The following is a 15899-nucleotide window of genomic DNA, read 5'->3' as shown; positions in this document are numbered from 1 at the left end:
AGTGGACAGTGAGGTGGATTGAGAACTGGCTGAATGGCAGAGCTCAGAGAGTTGTGATCAGCGGTGCAGAGTCTAGTTGGAGGCCTGTAGCTAGCAGTGTCCCCCAGGGGTCAGTACTGGGTCCAGTCTTGTTCAACTTCTTCATCAATGACCTGGATGAAGGCACAGAGTGCACCCTCAGCAAGTTTGCTGACAATACCAAACTGGGAGGAGTGGCTGATACACCGGAGGGCTGTGCTGCCATTCAAAGAGACTTGGACAGGCTGGAGAGGTGGGTGGAGAGGAACCTCATGAAGTTCAACAAAGGCAAGTGCAGGGTCCTGCACATAGGGAGGAATAACCCCATGCACCAGTACAGGTTGGGGGTTGACCTGCTGGAAAGCAACTCTGCGGAGAAGGACCTGGGAGTGCGGGTGGACACCAAGTTAAGCATGAGGCAGCAATGTGCCCTTGTGGCCAAGAAGGCCAATGGTATCCTGGGGTGCATGAGGAAGAGTGTTGCCAGCAGGTGGAGGGAGGTGATTCTCCCCCTCTACTCAGCCCTGCTGAGGCCACATCTGGAGTACTGCGTCCAGTTCTGGGCTCCCCAGTACAAGAGGGATGTGGCACTACTGGAGCAAGTCCAGCGAAGGGCTACAAAGATGATTAGGGGACTGGAACATCTCTCTTATGAGGAAAGGCTGAGAGAGCTTGGCCTGTTTAGCTTGGAGAAGAGAAGGCTGAGAGGGGGTCTTATCAACGTGTACAAGTATCTGAAGGGAGGGTGTCAAGAGGATGGGACCAGACTCTTTTCAGTGGTGCCCAGCGACAGGACGCGAGGCAACGGGCACAAACTGAAACACAGACACTTCCATCTGAACATGAGGAAATACTTTTTCACTGTGAGGGTGACAGAGCACTGGAAGACGTTGCCCAGAGAGGTTGTGGAGTCTCCTTCTCTGGAGATATTCAAAACGCGCCTGGATGCAATCCTGTGCAATGTGCTCTAGGTGACCCTGCTTGAGCAGGGGGGTTGGACTAGATGATCTCCAGAGGTCCCTTCCAACCTCAGTGATTCTGTGATTCTGTGAAAGCAAGGTCCTCCTTTAATAAGACAATGAAACAAATGAAAACTATCACCTACTTCTTCCAGGTTATCACCACCACTGAAAACAAATGATGAAAAAACTTCTCCATACTGTTTGTAAATACTGAGCTTGATTTTCAAAGTTAGGTACAAATCCAAATAAACAAATCAACATGGAACAAAAATACTTGTGACATATCCAAACATCATGTAAGTAGTGTATGTCTTCTAAAATGATGTTATGTGATTCACAGACTTGCATGGAAGAGCCATCTCATGCAAAGAATATAGGTAACATTTGAAAATATTTGTACTATTACTAGTCGCATACTTTCAGTCATACATGTAAAGAGGCTGTATGTATATGTGAAAAAGCTGTGAATAATGAGTATTTGTGAATCCAAGTTAGCTGAAAGCTGGGTCACTGGCAAGACAGAGATAACTATCTGTGGATATTAATCTTTCTTTTTATCTCCAGAGAATTATAACAAATGAATGTATATTACTAGGAATTGCTAGTTTAGAGATTTCTTCTTTTCTTTTCTTGTTCCTTCGCTATTCTTCATCCACACCTTTGAATAAATGCATTCTTTATGCTTGAATTTGAAATCTTTATTTCAGCACAGAACTGAAATTACCACATGTGAGGTTAAGTGAAAGACAATCCGGATTGAAGAAAAACAAGTAGATTATAAAAACAAGACACCTGAACATTCAGTAGTGAGAAGTACATTGATACCTCTTCCTCTTTTTACTTAAGGTTGGACAGAACACAATCTGCTACAGCCTTTCAGGCTTCTCCTATTTACGGACTAAGAATTATTCCTTTGGCACTGACCTTTGAAAACACTACGCCCTGACAAGACAACAGAAATTTCATTAGTAAAAGTTTGTGAAGAAGGAAAAAAAAGTCATATGCACGGCAACACAGACATGAGCTACACCTCTGTGTACTGCAGCAATCAAGTACAGCAAAAAATTTGTCTTTAATGTTTTTGCTTCAAGGAATTCTCTGTGATCCAAAATAACAATGGTAAATTAAAATTAGAAACTGAATAGTAATATTTTTTTTAAATAAATTCTGAGATTCTATTCAAAGACAAACTAGCTTTTTTCCTTTCTTTTTTAAACCTATTAAAATCTGGTGTGTCACAATTCTGTTCCCAATTCTGGCCTTCCTGACTAAAGACAGTTTTGTTTTCCCCCAACTGCTGCTATTTCTTACGGTCTTGGAATCGTCTTAAAACTGTCAGGAACTTGATATTAGCAGACTGGCTTAGCATTAAGGCTTAACAGTAGAAAAATTAAATCATGATTAGATAAATATCAACAAATCATAAACTCGGCTCCAGTTTTAACTGATGTGTCTGTCTGCCTGCTAATTTGCAATCAAATTTTAAGTAGTCTCTTTGGGCCTTTTGCAAGACACTACAATTTGTCTAATATACACATCATGTAGGCTGTATGCCTGTGTCTGCTAGACAGCTCTTGCACTTCTCTTAAGAAGTTCAGAATTTTCTATTGCAAACATACATATGAAAGCGAACTGATTCCATTCCCAGAACCCACTGTATCCACACCAAGCTGTACAAAGCTAGCAACAAACCAATATAAATAGAAGACTGTAGGTTCTCTTAACAGAAGGGAATTATGCAATCCCTCCACATGGACTCAATTTCAGTAGGACACGAGGTGCATTAAAAATGTCAGATTCGATCTTAAATCCACAAAAAACAAGGAAGACAATTTTGATGGTGTGCAAACTAATTAGTTATTTATATAATGTATACTCCAATGGGTGACTGCATTATTCATCTGTACTCTTCTTCCTATCTCTATTCTCTTGTCTTAAAAGCTTGCAATTGGGAAGCAAAGTGAAGATGTCTTCTTTTTTTTTTTTTACATAGCCCTGCCTGCCATACATTTGATTAGCTTGAATTTTCTAAAGGAAAGACAGATCACACTTTGAGGACAACTGAACACTATCAGGGTCGGGCCATGAGAAAGTGGGAAAGATGCAACAAGTGGGGAGCCTGTAGCATAAATGAAAACTGCTACTCATGGAAGTCTCCCAGGAAAAGCAAAAAGCAAAAACTACTGAAGTTTACTGGACCAAAACATTGGAAGAAAGAATCAATTCTAAAAAGAGCACAAAGGGTGAAGAGACGATTTACTTATGGACCTTATTTAAATCTCTTTCAATAGTTCCTTTAAAGAAAAAAAACAAAAAAAAACACTTTCAGTCATCTACTTCAATTTCTTTTCTTTAGATACCAAGTCTTTTCAGTGGTTTTTGTTTATCCACTTCAAGGATAATATTCTGCAGTTCTGCCTTAAGATTCTGGCCAATTTGAGGTTCAATCATTATAAGGAAGAACTACATTAATTCCCAGGTGTTTTTATAAATACGAAGCTAAACTGAGCACAGGATGCACTTAAAGACAGACTTCAATAAAACAGGGTTCACATTCAGTTCTGCAGGAGTCTATTGATCATTACCGATAATCACCATTAACAGAATCCCAAATCAGTTCTTCAGTCCAGAGAAAGTAAGTGTTCATGCCACTGCAACTGAAGAATTTCCCTATATTGCTCTGTTTGAAGAGCAAAGCACAGACTAGCTACAAATTATGTCATATAGCATTTGAAGGAGAATGAAGATACCTCATCTCCCACTGAGAGGGGTTTCCATTTTTATTAAAAAAAGATTCACCAAATAGAGTCTGCTGCAAGTATTAATAAATCCCAGTATGTCCAGTGGTAAATTCACAGTTATATAGCAGAGAATCAACAAAGCCTTTTGAAATAGTCAGCTATATATAATCAGAAATTTTCAGAAACTAAGTGAAGAATTTTTTTCACCATACTGTAAAAATGTTTTTTAAAAATGAAAAACAACAGGCTCTGTGCGGGGTCCTCAATATTACTGTGACTTCTGCTTAAATAATGTGTGGGTTAGGAGTATGGATGCCACCCCTAGAGAGTCTTTAAAAAGCTCACCGGATAATACTGCACAATACTCTCTCACTTAACATTATTCTAGATTTATATCAATGTGGCCTATTGAACTCTGTTCTATATTTATGAAGCGTCAGTCAGTTCTACTAATCAAAAACTTTAACAATTACTACTATCCAGTGGACCCTACCCAGGACAAAACAAAACACAGAAGTTTAATATAAAGGATCAAATTAAAAATATATTACTTCTGAAAAGTATTGCACACACTAAATCATTTGTCTTTAACACTATGCAATCACCTTACATAATCCTCTCTAATCTATATCATTGTCATATAAAGATGACAACTACTCAACAATTACCTTATTTCTGATTTCAATTAATAAATGTAATTGAGTATTCAGGATAAAAGAAATACTAAAAATGAAGCAACCTGCAGAGTCTGGTCTTAAGTACTGGATTTGTCACTTTATATTACTTATCATTCTGGTTTCCAGGTCTAATACAAGCATGACTGACATTTTTTCATTTCTTTAACATCAAGTTGTAATGCTTAGGATACTTTGTGAAATATAATACTCAGCATTTTCAATTTTTAAGTTATCAGTGTAACATGAAAGTAAAGCCTGTGTCACGGGTAACCTTGTATGTCATATAAGGGTAAGGAATTCAATGTTCTTGCTCATATCCACCTGCTTGCTAAGTTAAAACTGTAGGCTTTCCAAAAGCATTCAACTATCTCATCTCTATCAATTGGCTCGACCTTCCAACGTACCACCTGGGAAGCTGAAACCTCATACGCACCCTCCAGAGTCTTGACTGCAGCAACCAGGCCCAAAAGCAGAGACTATACAAACCAGTCATCCTGCCATCAATCCAGTATTTACTCCTTGAATTCCTAATGTCAGTAAATTGCTCTCTTTTCTAAAAGGGTCCCAAACACTTGAACTTTCTGGTTTATACCTTAACTCTTCAGGTGAATATAATGAGATATGGCATATTATATACACAAGACTGAAGAGTATCACTCATTTTTTCCATAGCATAATGAAAAGGGTTCCTTTGGAAAGCAATAAACATCTTCACCTACTTTTTCCCTCAGAGACCCGGGAGCAGGAAGGCCATCTGAGTTGAAGATCAATTCTTGTACCTCATCAGCCTCCTGTAAGCTTTTTATGGCCCATTTTTCCTCCTGCTAACTTATCTCAAGCAATCTGAAGTAAGGATCTGGCTGGAGGATGCAAACTGCAGCAATAAGAAAGAAAAAAATAAAAAAATATATAAAATATATATATGGAAAGAAGGAACATACAGGAACAGGGAAAAAACCCTCAGAGATGCACAAACTATTCACAGTTTCAAGACTTTTTGTTTTGTTCTGCTTTTTAAATAAATAAGGCAAGTTAGCAAGACACATTAATGAATAGTCTGAGCCCTCATATCTCAAGCCAGTCAGAAAATTTTTTAATAATTCATTTTTTTAAGGAAGATTTTGCAAGTCCAAGATGGAATTTCCAGACAAATCAAAGCCAAAACAAAGACAGTAGACATGGGTATTAATCAGGAATAATAAAAATTATAATCTCATCTACAAATTTAACTAATAAACTGGTTTAGACTGGAGGAGAAAAAGGTTCATAGCTTCTCCATAGAACACAAACCATTTTAAAACTGGAGTACTTAAAGTACAGGAAAACGTATCAAACAGTTGTATCCACCATGGCAAAGTAAACTGTTAAGCTGGAAACCCAGCTAACCCCAGGAAATGGAAATAATTAGCTTCCTGTTCTTGTATTTGCCTTTGCAGGCCTTTTTTTTTTTTTTTTTTTTTAACTAAATGAACAGATGTTTTTCAGTTCCTCCCAAATAATTCTCACTTAAACCTTCACGCAGAAGGAAAAGCTTGTTGAGAGCTACTGCAGCAAAGCCTTTCACAACATCCAGCAGTTTATCCTCTAAGACAGCAATGAGTCTGCAGACTTTGAAAGTTTGATCTCCCTCTTGCACGCAAACAGGATCTGGTCTGGAGCAGAGCTAAACACACTGAACTCCTGGAGGCTTCTCATTAGGAACAGATGAAAATGATAGTCTTTTAACACTTTTTAAGAACTGCTTTCTTGCTAACACATTTTCACATGCACTCTACTTTTCTCTGAACTATTTGTCTCTCAGCATCAAATAAGCTGTCTAACCATCTGATAACAGACAACTGCTCCTTAACATGTTTCAAAGCTGGGGGGGGTGGGCACTTCTTTGAACATTAGTAAAGCAGTAATGTAATTTGGCTCATAAAGTAACTGAAGGGTTATTCTGAACAAAACTTGTTCAGAAAAAATTCTGTCAACAAAACTGAAGACAACTGAGTTCTGAGGAGAGCATCATGATTATGATTTTACTCAAGGAAGAACTAGAATTCTTCTTCACTTATGGAAATATCAAAAAGCCTCTTAAGTCATGTAATGCCCAATTAATTTCTTTACTTTCTGAGAATAACAGCTGGATGTTCACAGCACTTTTTATTTGAATCTCCATACTGAAATTCACAGCAACTTTATGATGCCCTCATAAAGTCATTCATTACATAATAGTTGTGATGTGATTGACTTCCTTATGTTGAAAATAAATGGCACAACTTCACTACTGACATATGAGAATATCCAACCACAGCATGCACAAGCTCAACACCAATCCCCTCCATAACTATTAGACATATACCACAACTATCTCACTGCCTATTTCCTACTCACCAGCTTATAACTCTGCATTCTTACAATAAATATTTGAACTTGTTCCATTCTGAAAGCTTTTTTCTTGCTCATTTTTTGTCAGCTTTATGTGTACAGCTACACATGTCCTTTTGTCTAATGCAAGGCCATGCAGCATACAAAGCATTTTAAAAAACTGCAAACTTCCATACTATGCTTCTTCCTTTCTTCTGGACTCTATCACTGTTAGTGTCTGTGAGAGAACATATTTTAACATTATTTAAATATGAGAGAGTATATTTAAACTTATGTTACTATTCCCCTGCAATTCATTTAGCAGATAGATTAGGAAAGCATTTAGAAACTAAAATGCCTAATAACAGTCTCTTCCTTTGATTCCACAATCACCTGTGAATGTCCTCCACCTCTACTTCTCCCTGTGTATCTCAAAATGTGCCATCTGCTTCAGAGTAGAAAAATATGTATAGGAGGGAAGCCTCATGCAGCTTGAAACGTGACAGATATGATTCCTTTTTCTCCTCATCCCTGTTCCACCAACTGAGTGGAGCTGGGCAAGTGCCTTAAATCTGCAAATGTATCAGGAAAAATAATTAGCTAATGCTGTTCACACATGTTGAGTACAACTATTTTCACATCAAAGTTTTATTTCTGTCTAACAAAGACCTTTCGCTAGGGATGTTTGCTCAAGCATCTTCACAGAGTCTGCCTCTGAATACCTGAATGCTGTATTACAAAATCTTTATTGCACAGTGATCTTACAGTGACACCAATGACTAATTGCCACTGAGATGAAAGAATATAATTTGACGCTGTTCATTTCAGCATACAGAAAAATGCATTTTAGGAAGAAATATAATGCTAGAAATGAAGTACTCTTTTCCTAGCAGCATTCCTAACAGCAATGAAAGTTGAATGTCAGCATAACTTAATTAGAAGGTCAAAATTAATTGCAAAGTAACTATTATTAATAAATAGAAGGGTATTATGTCTATTTTAAAGGTCCAGATGTTCAGTTATCTTTCTCTACTGAAGTCAAACAACTTAAATTTATGTTAGCTGACAACCTAACACAGCTTTAACACTTGCAATGGACTGAAAGAGACTTTTGTAATATATGAAAAAAGGCCATTCCATGTTGATATGCAGACTCCACATCAACACTGGATAGCACAGGATAGCACATTCAGATTAACAGGTTAATTAACCCAGAATAAACCTTTGCCTGAGGTATGTTTTTACTGCTTAATCAGAAATCTGTTAGTTTATGAATGCATGCTAAATCCTTACTATGTAAAAATAAAAACACATCTGCATCTGGAAATTCTCCAACTTTCATAACTGGTTCCTTTTACAGTTCAGTTTCCCCAGTTATGCTCTTTTATATACAGTATCCATAATTTCACAACATACATATCAGATATAAGTTTATTAATAAAAAATTTCCACAGAGCCAGTTTCCTCTACAAGATATACAGGAACACACACCTAATCTGCTTGATTACTTCCAATCTAGCTTGAGTGAGATTTTAAAAAGACCTCAAGAGGAAAGAAGGTAACAAACTGCCAATAAAAGCCAACAAAGATGATCTTTTTCAAGAATTCCTTTGAAAAAAATCTCTCAAGAGTAGAAAGACTGGAAGACATTAACCTTTAACAGATTTATCATGAAAGCTGGTTTAGCGAACAGGAAAACCAACAAAGAGACAAAACCAAAGGTTGTCCCATAACTAAAAATTTCAGGCCTATGTTTACAACATTGAATTATGAAGCAGTAGAAGTCAACATGTATTAACATGCAAGCCTAACTTACAGCTTTTGGCTAGAGCAACTAAAAAAGTCACTGGAAGCATCAGAGAAGGCAGTATAATGACAGGATGAATGTAGATAGCAGCTCCTCTCTAGTACATGCAATACCAGAGGATTTTTGAGATAGCACTCTGCAGCCACTAAGTGGAAAAATGAGCAAAAGCTTGAACAGCCTGCATTGCTACTGAGCCCCAAAAGCTCATGAAAGCTGCTGTGGCCCAGCAGCTGTGGAGGCCATTTGTCTTACTGAAATGAGCCTCATGGGAGTGCATTTAAGTCCCTGAAGTTAACACCATTAGAAGATACATTTCCTTGATGATTAAACATTAAATACGTAAGTATTTCAAAGCATTTGAAATAACTCAGAACTAATGAAGGACTAATTGCTTCACTACATGTCTTCATATAATGATGTATAAAAACATTGTGTCAACTGTCTAATGTCAACTTTTGCATCAATTAATTGCACGTTTTCCAACAGTTATCCACAGTCACAATTAAAACATGAAAATATTCTTATAATTAGTTTTCTGTTTCAGAGAAACTGAAGTAAGTGTGAAAACTTAGTTGACTTTTTTTTAAGTCATTAAAGCCGACAATAATTACAGTCAACAGTCACGTTAGAAATCAACTCTGTGGCTAGTTGTAGTTACATATGAGGCTTGATTCACTGTTGCAACACTGTGGTTTTGATCAAATGTAAATCTACTAATTTCAATTAATTCTTTCTTATTTTTGAAATGTGACGGGCAAGATTTAGTCATTTATCAAAATAATAAATGCTGAAATTTCTTCTGAAAAGAGGTCTCTATATGAAGTTACTAGGCAATCACCACCTCAGGTTTAATGGAAATAAGGAATAAGCAGGACTGAAGAGAAGGTACTTTAACCATGTCTTTTTTTACATTCCTTGCTGATGAGAAAAGTCTGTGTGCAGCAAATATAAAGTTGCTATGTAGCAACTGCACAAATACTGCGTGAAACAGTGAGCAAATTCCTGTAAACAGCTGCACTGAACTATCTTAGTTTTAGACAAATAATGCAAACCACCCCCCCCCCAAAAAAAAAATGCAGAACGCTACCTGAAGATTAAAATGGGAAAGAAAGGCAAGTTTGTTTAGAGTGGCTTGGGAGGCAGGTAGGACTTGAACCATCAGTCCTGGCACTAAGATCGCAGAGTCTTAGGCTTCTCAATACGAGCAGGCGTTTGGGGGGGAACAAGAGCAACAAGAAGTGGAGCTCACGCGCTCCCACACACAAGCAAGCAGAAGGGCCAGACCTCGAACCCACCCATGGCTAAGCCACAGCCTTAGCCCTCAGCAGGAGGGTGCAGTCCCACAGACAAGCGCAGCCTCTGCTGTGGGCGAGGGGGACTCCTTCCGCCAGGGCCACGAGACCCTCCTCGCTTGGGAGCTATGCCTATCACTAGCCATACGCAGGGGCAGGTCAGTTGAGCGCAGCTCTATTTTTAGTGCAGGCCATTCTAAAGGAAACACTATTTTTCTAAGTGTTGAATACATTCTAAGCTTCTGTGAGTTAAGCAGAGTGCTATGGTACCTCTTCTAAAATCATCTCACTTGAAAAAGTCACAGGGGCACCTCTCACTCCAGAACAACTCCTTTCCTATTCAAAGCTTTTACAAATTGCTGCTTGGAGTTCTCGAGAGCTGAACCTTTTCAGCCACAGTTTAATTCTGCCAAGCAAACTTAAATATGACGAACACAAAAAGGAATAAATTGAATAGTGTGCAGCTGCCAAAAGGAACGTGCACTGACAGTCCCTGCGGCGTACGTGCTTCTCCCGCATGTCTGATTCTGAACCAACGACTGTTCTAGATGGGACACACTCTGTAAAACATCCTACCCTACTCAGCAACTCCTGATATTACAGAGTATCTGAATATACTGAAGTCTACTTTCAAAGAAACAGAATACTTCTAAGCTTATAGGAGAGGCGCTGCTTTCTGTAATGAGGACTATATTCTCTTAACTAGACCTGAAAACAGAAAGCTCTCCACACTGCAACCACATGCTTCCAGCCACGACTAATTGATAAGGCAATAAATATTAGTAAGCAGTTATATTTTAACACACATTCCCCAAATGCCCAACACCTTTGGGGTCAGAACTGGATCTGGAAGAGGGCTAAGACACAGCGCTGAAACGACATGCAACAGACTCCTTGCTGTCTGTTGACAGCAAGCACCCGCTGCTACTGCCACCCAGAGAGCTGCGCCGCGCTTTCGAGGCAAAGGGGATAGGCAGCGCCAACAGCGCTTGGACAGCGTGCACTCTAGCTTCAGTCATGACATGAGGAGACAGTGACTTGAACTCTCCTGCAAAATAACAGATCATTATTTTATCATTATTTTAAGTATTACAAAACCCTCAAGGGATTATTGCAGTATTTTAACTCTGTGCTTATAGCCAGTTAATCTGTTTTCTGTGTTGTCCAATCCTTCAATAAAAATGAACATATTTCCAACAATGGTCACACAAACCATCAACTGTTGAAGACAACATTAACACTGCCTTTTTATTCCATATGGACAAAAAAAGTCTTGATACACACTATTTCCTCAGCCTTTACAAAAGCCCTCTAGCCACTTTAAAGCAGGTAAGTAGTCCCATTGATTTCAAAAGATTGTAAAACATGCCAACAGTTATGCATAAGTTTAAGTGCTGAGTTTATGGACTCTTCCGAAATATAAATGAATATAAAAAGATAACCAGCAACAGAAGAAAGGGGATGATAGCAAAAACATTCTAAAAGGAGGGGAGAAAGAAGGGGTCAACACTTCAGCTTATTTTTTTCCATTTAACATACATTCCTATAGTTTTAACAGTCTCACTGGAAAAAATATGCAATGACATCAACTTAAATTTACAGAAAAAAATGTCAGTGCTGTTTGATATTGTGTTAGACCTAACTGACACTTATTTATGCTAACATTTGAAAAAGTTTCCCAGCCTATTAGCATACAGCCTGTGGATCCATCCATTTTCATACAATGGAATTTTACATTATTACTTCCCTGAAGCCAAATGCATCGGCACTTCTTTTTACCACTACACTACTTCCCTTTTGAAGTCTTCATTCCTGGAAACATTTCATGTTAGAGAAGCAGAACTTGAGAAATGACTTAAATAACTACTTACTAATAGTTATTTATTTTTTTAATATCTAACATGGATGAAACAGCTGTTTGAGCTGTCATGAGCTACTAAATAAGAAAGGCACTCTAGGGTTCCCCTATCATTTAATTCTGTTACGTAGAAGTTAACTATAATATCACATTTTCTATATAATTCTATACAATATCAATTTTCTATACAAAAGATACTAGGTAGAAGAATGTTTTGAATTAAAAGTTATGAAAAGACTGGTTCCATTATCTTAGAGGTCACATAATTAATTCTATTATTACAATGTGGAGGGACGAGGGGAAAGTTTACCACAATGAACCATGAGTGTGTCGCATCCTCACATCTCACTAGTGCATGGAGCCACAAAATGTAAAGTACAAAAGAGAGCCTCACAGAGGTATAGACAGAATGAGATTCACATAGATGTGAAAAATAAATAAAATAAAATAAATGAAATAAATAAAATAAATAGTTTCATGTTTTAATCCATTCCCATATAAACAGAAAACAGTTTTATTAATAGTCATACATAAAGAAACTTCTGGGCATTAGTTTCTTTGGACTGCAAGATTTAACCTATATGCAGAACATGCTAACCAACAATCTCCCTCCCTCGCTATTTGACATACACAAGCTGCTCAGCTAGGATTTTCTGAGGATGCTGAAACTGAAACTCTCTTCAGAAGGCTGAAGACTATGGGCAAAAAAACCTCCCTGATGTAGCTGGGCTGAAAACTATGAGAGCAAGATTAAAGACTTGTATTCCTCAGTCCACTCAACTGCCCAACATATATTTATGCTGAAGTAAGACATGAATTTTAAAGAAGACAGAAACAATTAGAAAGGTGTTTTAGCTACCCTATCATCCTTTGCTCATTTATTGAATAAGCTTCCATAAAAAAGGCATATTAAAAACACTAAGAAGCTTTTAAACATTCTAAATTCAATTTTGCTTCTGTTTAGAACTACAAATTATTCATTTTACCTTCAAATAGCATGTAAATTCACTGTGAGGGTACAGTACATAAATCACTAAGAAATACTCTCTCACTTTCAAATGAAATCATTTGAATTGCTTTTAGAAAAATATACCTTTTTTGTTAATATGCTCCCAAAGGAAATGCCATTTTAAAATCTGCATGTAAAACAGTGATTCTAATTTATTAAGCTGAGGAGCTGAAGTAATTTTCTCTTCTGTTTTTGTTTACGTCTAGCTTCTCACAACATGTTCTCAAGCAACCATGGCCAGGAGCAGCCCATAGCTGACTATCCCATGACCCAGCAGGACAGCATTCTCCCAGACACATACTGTGGACTCTTTGGAGAAAACTTCTTAGTTCTTTGTACAGCCAGCAAAGCAGCCAGCTATCAGGGTAGTTCAGTTCTTCCAAAAGTAAATTAAAAATCCTTTGAGAAGTACAATCTGACAGCTACATAAAACCACTTCCTGAAAAGAAGAAGGAACTGTAGTTTAGATGCATAAGAGACAGAGCAGCAGACCCAGCCCTGACTGCTATTTTTACTTGTCACGGGGCAAGGGGAATAGGTACATACATACATACACACATAGCGGGTAAGAGTGGGGTAATTCCCCAAGGGAGTGCAAGCAGCATCCTCCTTTGGTTTTTCTGTTGGGAACGGGAGAATGGAATTTCAGTTAAAAACTCAATAGTGACAGTTTCCTATTGAAAGAAAATATCTAACTCCATCAGAAATTTCCCAGATATAACATCTGATGCTGCAATACTGAAGTCAGTAAGAGTTTCAACATTAACATTTATGAACCCAAAGTCAGCCTTTATCTTTTAGCATGGGAGTTGTACAATTCTTGCCAACAAAAGCTGCCAAAGAAGTATGCTGAACCAGTACTAGGTCTACAAAGAGTCCTGGAAACTGTACATATAGTTTATGAAAACAGTGATTACTAAGAATATAAAATTGTGCAGAAAAAAAACAAAAAAACCACATATGGATGTATTTGCTTACTGCCTGAAGAGCTAAGAATTCTTGACATTACAGCCAAAATGTCTGAGATAAATCAATCTTCATAAGGAAGCCAAGAACAATCATTTTGCTTCATTTATAAAACTGCAGGGACATTAATAGTTTATGCCATTAAGATGAAACGTAAAATTCAACACATTTTTAAAAAATCCTTTGGGGCTACCATTGCCTTAGCTCAGTAGCAGGTAGGATGGAAGTACTGCATTTCACAGGACTCCAGATGGCCAACAGCATTTTAAATTCCACACCATCTAATTCTGCTCAGAGCTTAGGCTATGTGTCATGGTACTTAGAGTATGAATGGTTTCCAGTGTCTTGTAATGCCAATACTTCCATAATTGCTGCTCATGTGAAAGTGAAACTCTCAGGAGAATTAAACTAGAAAAGCATTAATTCTTTAGCTTGTGCAATAAACAGTATTAAGTTGGCATACAGTATTTCCACTAGCAAAACTTGCTTTCTTGTAATGAGGTGACTCCAGCTACTATTATTCAGTAAGTCAAATTTTACCACTAAGCATGAATGAAGTAAGAAACAAACAAATCAAGGCATTTAATAAAGCAGCAAACACATCCCAAGAAATAATGCAGTTCACAAAAGTGGACATAGAAAAAAAAATGGAGAAGCTATGTATGGCATTAAATGACTAATGTAAAATGGCATTAATGAGCTGTGTAAAAACAGATTCGTGAGACAGATCATTGAACTACCCTGCTTAGAAATCATAATAGCCAACACAAGAGTTGTCCCAACTTGTTTTGTTTTTAATTCGTAAGTTCTTTCAAGCATATGATATAATAGGCAGTATGATTTCAGATGTATTTGCTTTACAGTGAAGAGTTTCAAAAGACATACTTTTTAAAGGTCTGTTAATTGTTAATTTGCTGACATAACATCAAAATATACAACAAAACTAAAAATCCAGACTTCTTCTTCCATTACAATTAGATAACGCACACAAATATATGTACAAACAAATTCAAAATAGAAAAAAAACAAAACAAACCTGCAGTATTTTTTGTCTTCATTTATATACCTGACTGCATCAGCTGTCACTTTTTTTTTTTTCTTCCAAAGGAACATCTGTTCACCAATGCTTGGAATTACAATCTACAAATATAAATACATACTGTGTCAAGGGATGTAATGTCAAAAACTTGCCAGTATCCTCTGGATGCTCATCTGCAGTATTCAATTTTTTGTATCCTGCTATCAAAAGTAAAAGTCTCTCAGTAAATATATCATTTGGATTCTATCAATCCATTCTTGGAGAGGAGAAATTACCTGGTCCTATCAAATTCATTAAGGACTTTGGAGGTTGATTTCCCTGGGAACAAAAGGCCATACTTCAGTTTCAGCGATAGGCCTTGCATATACATAGCAAGCAAGATTTAACCTACATTCAGAATCACCATACTTCCTTGTGCCCACTGAAGATTAATTCTAATCTTTATACTTTTCAGGCAAATCAACAGAATATTATGCCATTTACTGAACATAGGTCCTTTTTTGATTAATCCTCACAAATAAGGTGTGAAAACTCCTTATGCACATGGCACACCCATTGTATTTTTCATAAGAACACTGCCACTGCTCTTCACTCTTTTTGATATGTCAATATCAAACAATATCAAACAGCCATGCAGATCAATGTAACATTATTGTAAACAAAAATCTACATTTTCAGCTGACATAAGCTGCCTTCTTACTTTGAACCCACACAATAAAATATATGCAGAAGTTGCGTCTAAGTCTGCTTACCTATAAGCTAACAGGCTTCTAATTTTGTCCTCTATTTCTGCAACCAGGAGAACTCAGGTACAGGTCTTCTGATTTATGTAGCATCTTTCTGTTTTCTCAAGAAGATGCTACACTTGCACAGAGAGCACAGCTCAAATTAATTATTAACATGAGTCAAAAGAATACAGCTACTTTTGTGCCAGAATGGTTGAGAACTACAGGGCCCTGCTGTTGGCACTATCGGGATGCACATTCATCGGTGTGTCCATAGTGGTGTTCTGGCATTTCCTTGAATAGTAAATTAGCCCCGAGAACAATGCACAAGGGTACCCTGCAACTCTGCAGTATTCCTTATCCCAGTAATTAAGCTTCGTCCTTTCCCCCCCAAAAAAAAAGTAGTCATTATGAACTTCACAAAACTTTAATATGAAACTGAAAATAAAATGAACA

Source organism: Apteryx rowi, unplaced genomic scaffold (genome assembly GCF_003343035.1).
Source record: "Apteryx rowi isolate R43461 unplaced genomic scaffold, aptRow1 scaffold_1, whole genome shotgun sequence".
Classification (NCBI taxonomy): domain Eukaryota; kingdom Metazoa; phylum Chordata; class Aves; order Apterygiformes; family Apterygidae; genus Apteryx; species Apteryx rowi.
The sequence above is the reverse complement of the archived record's forward strand: the minus strand, read 5'-3'. Positions refer to the sequence as shown.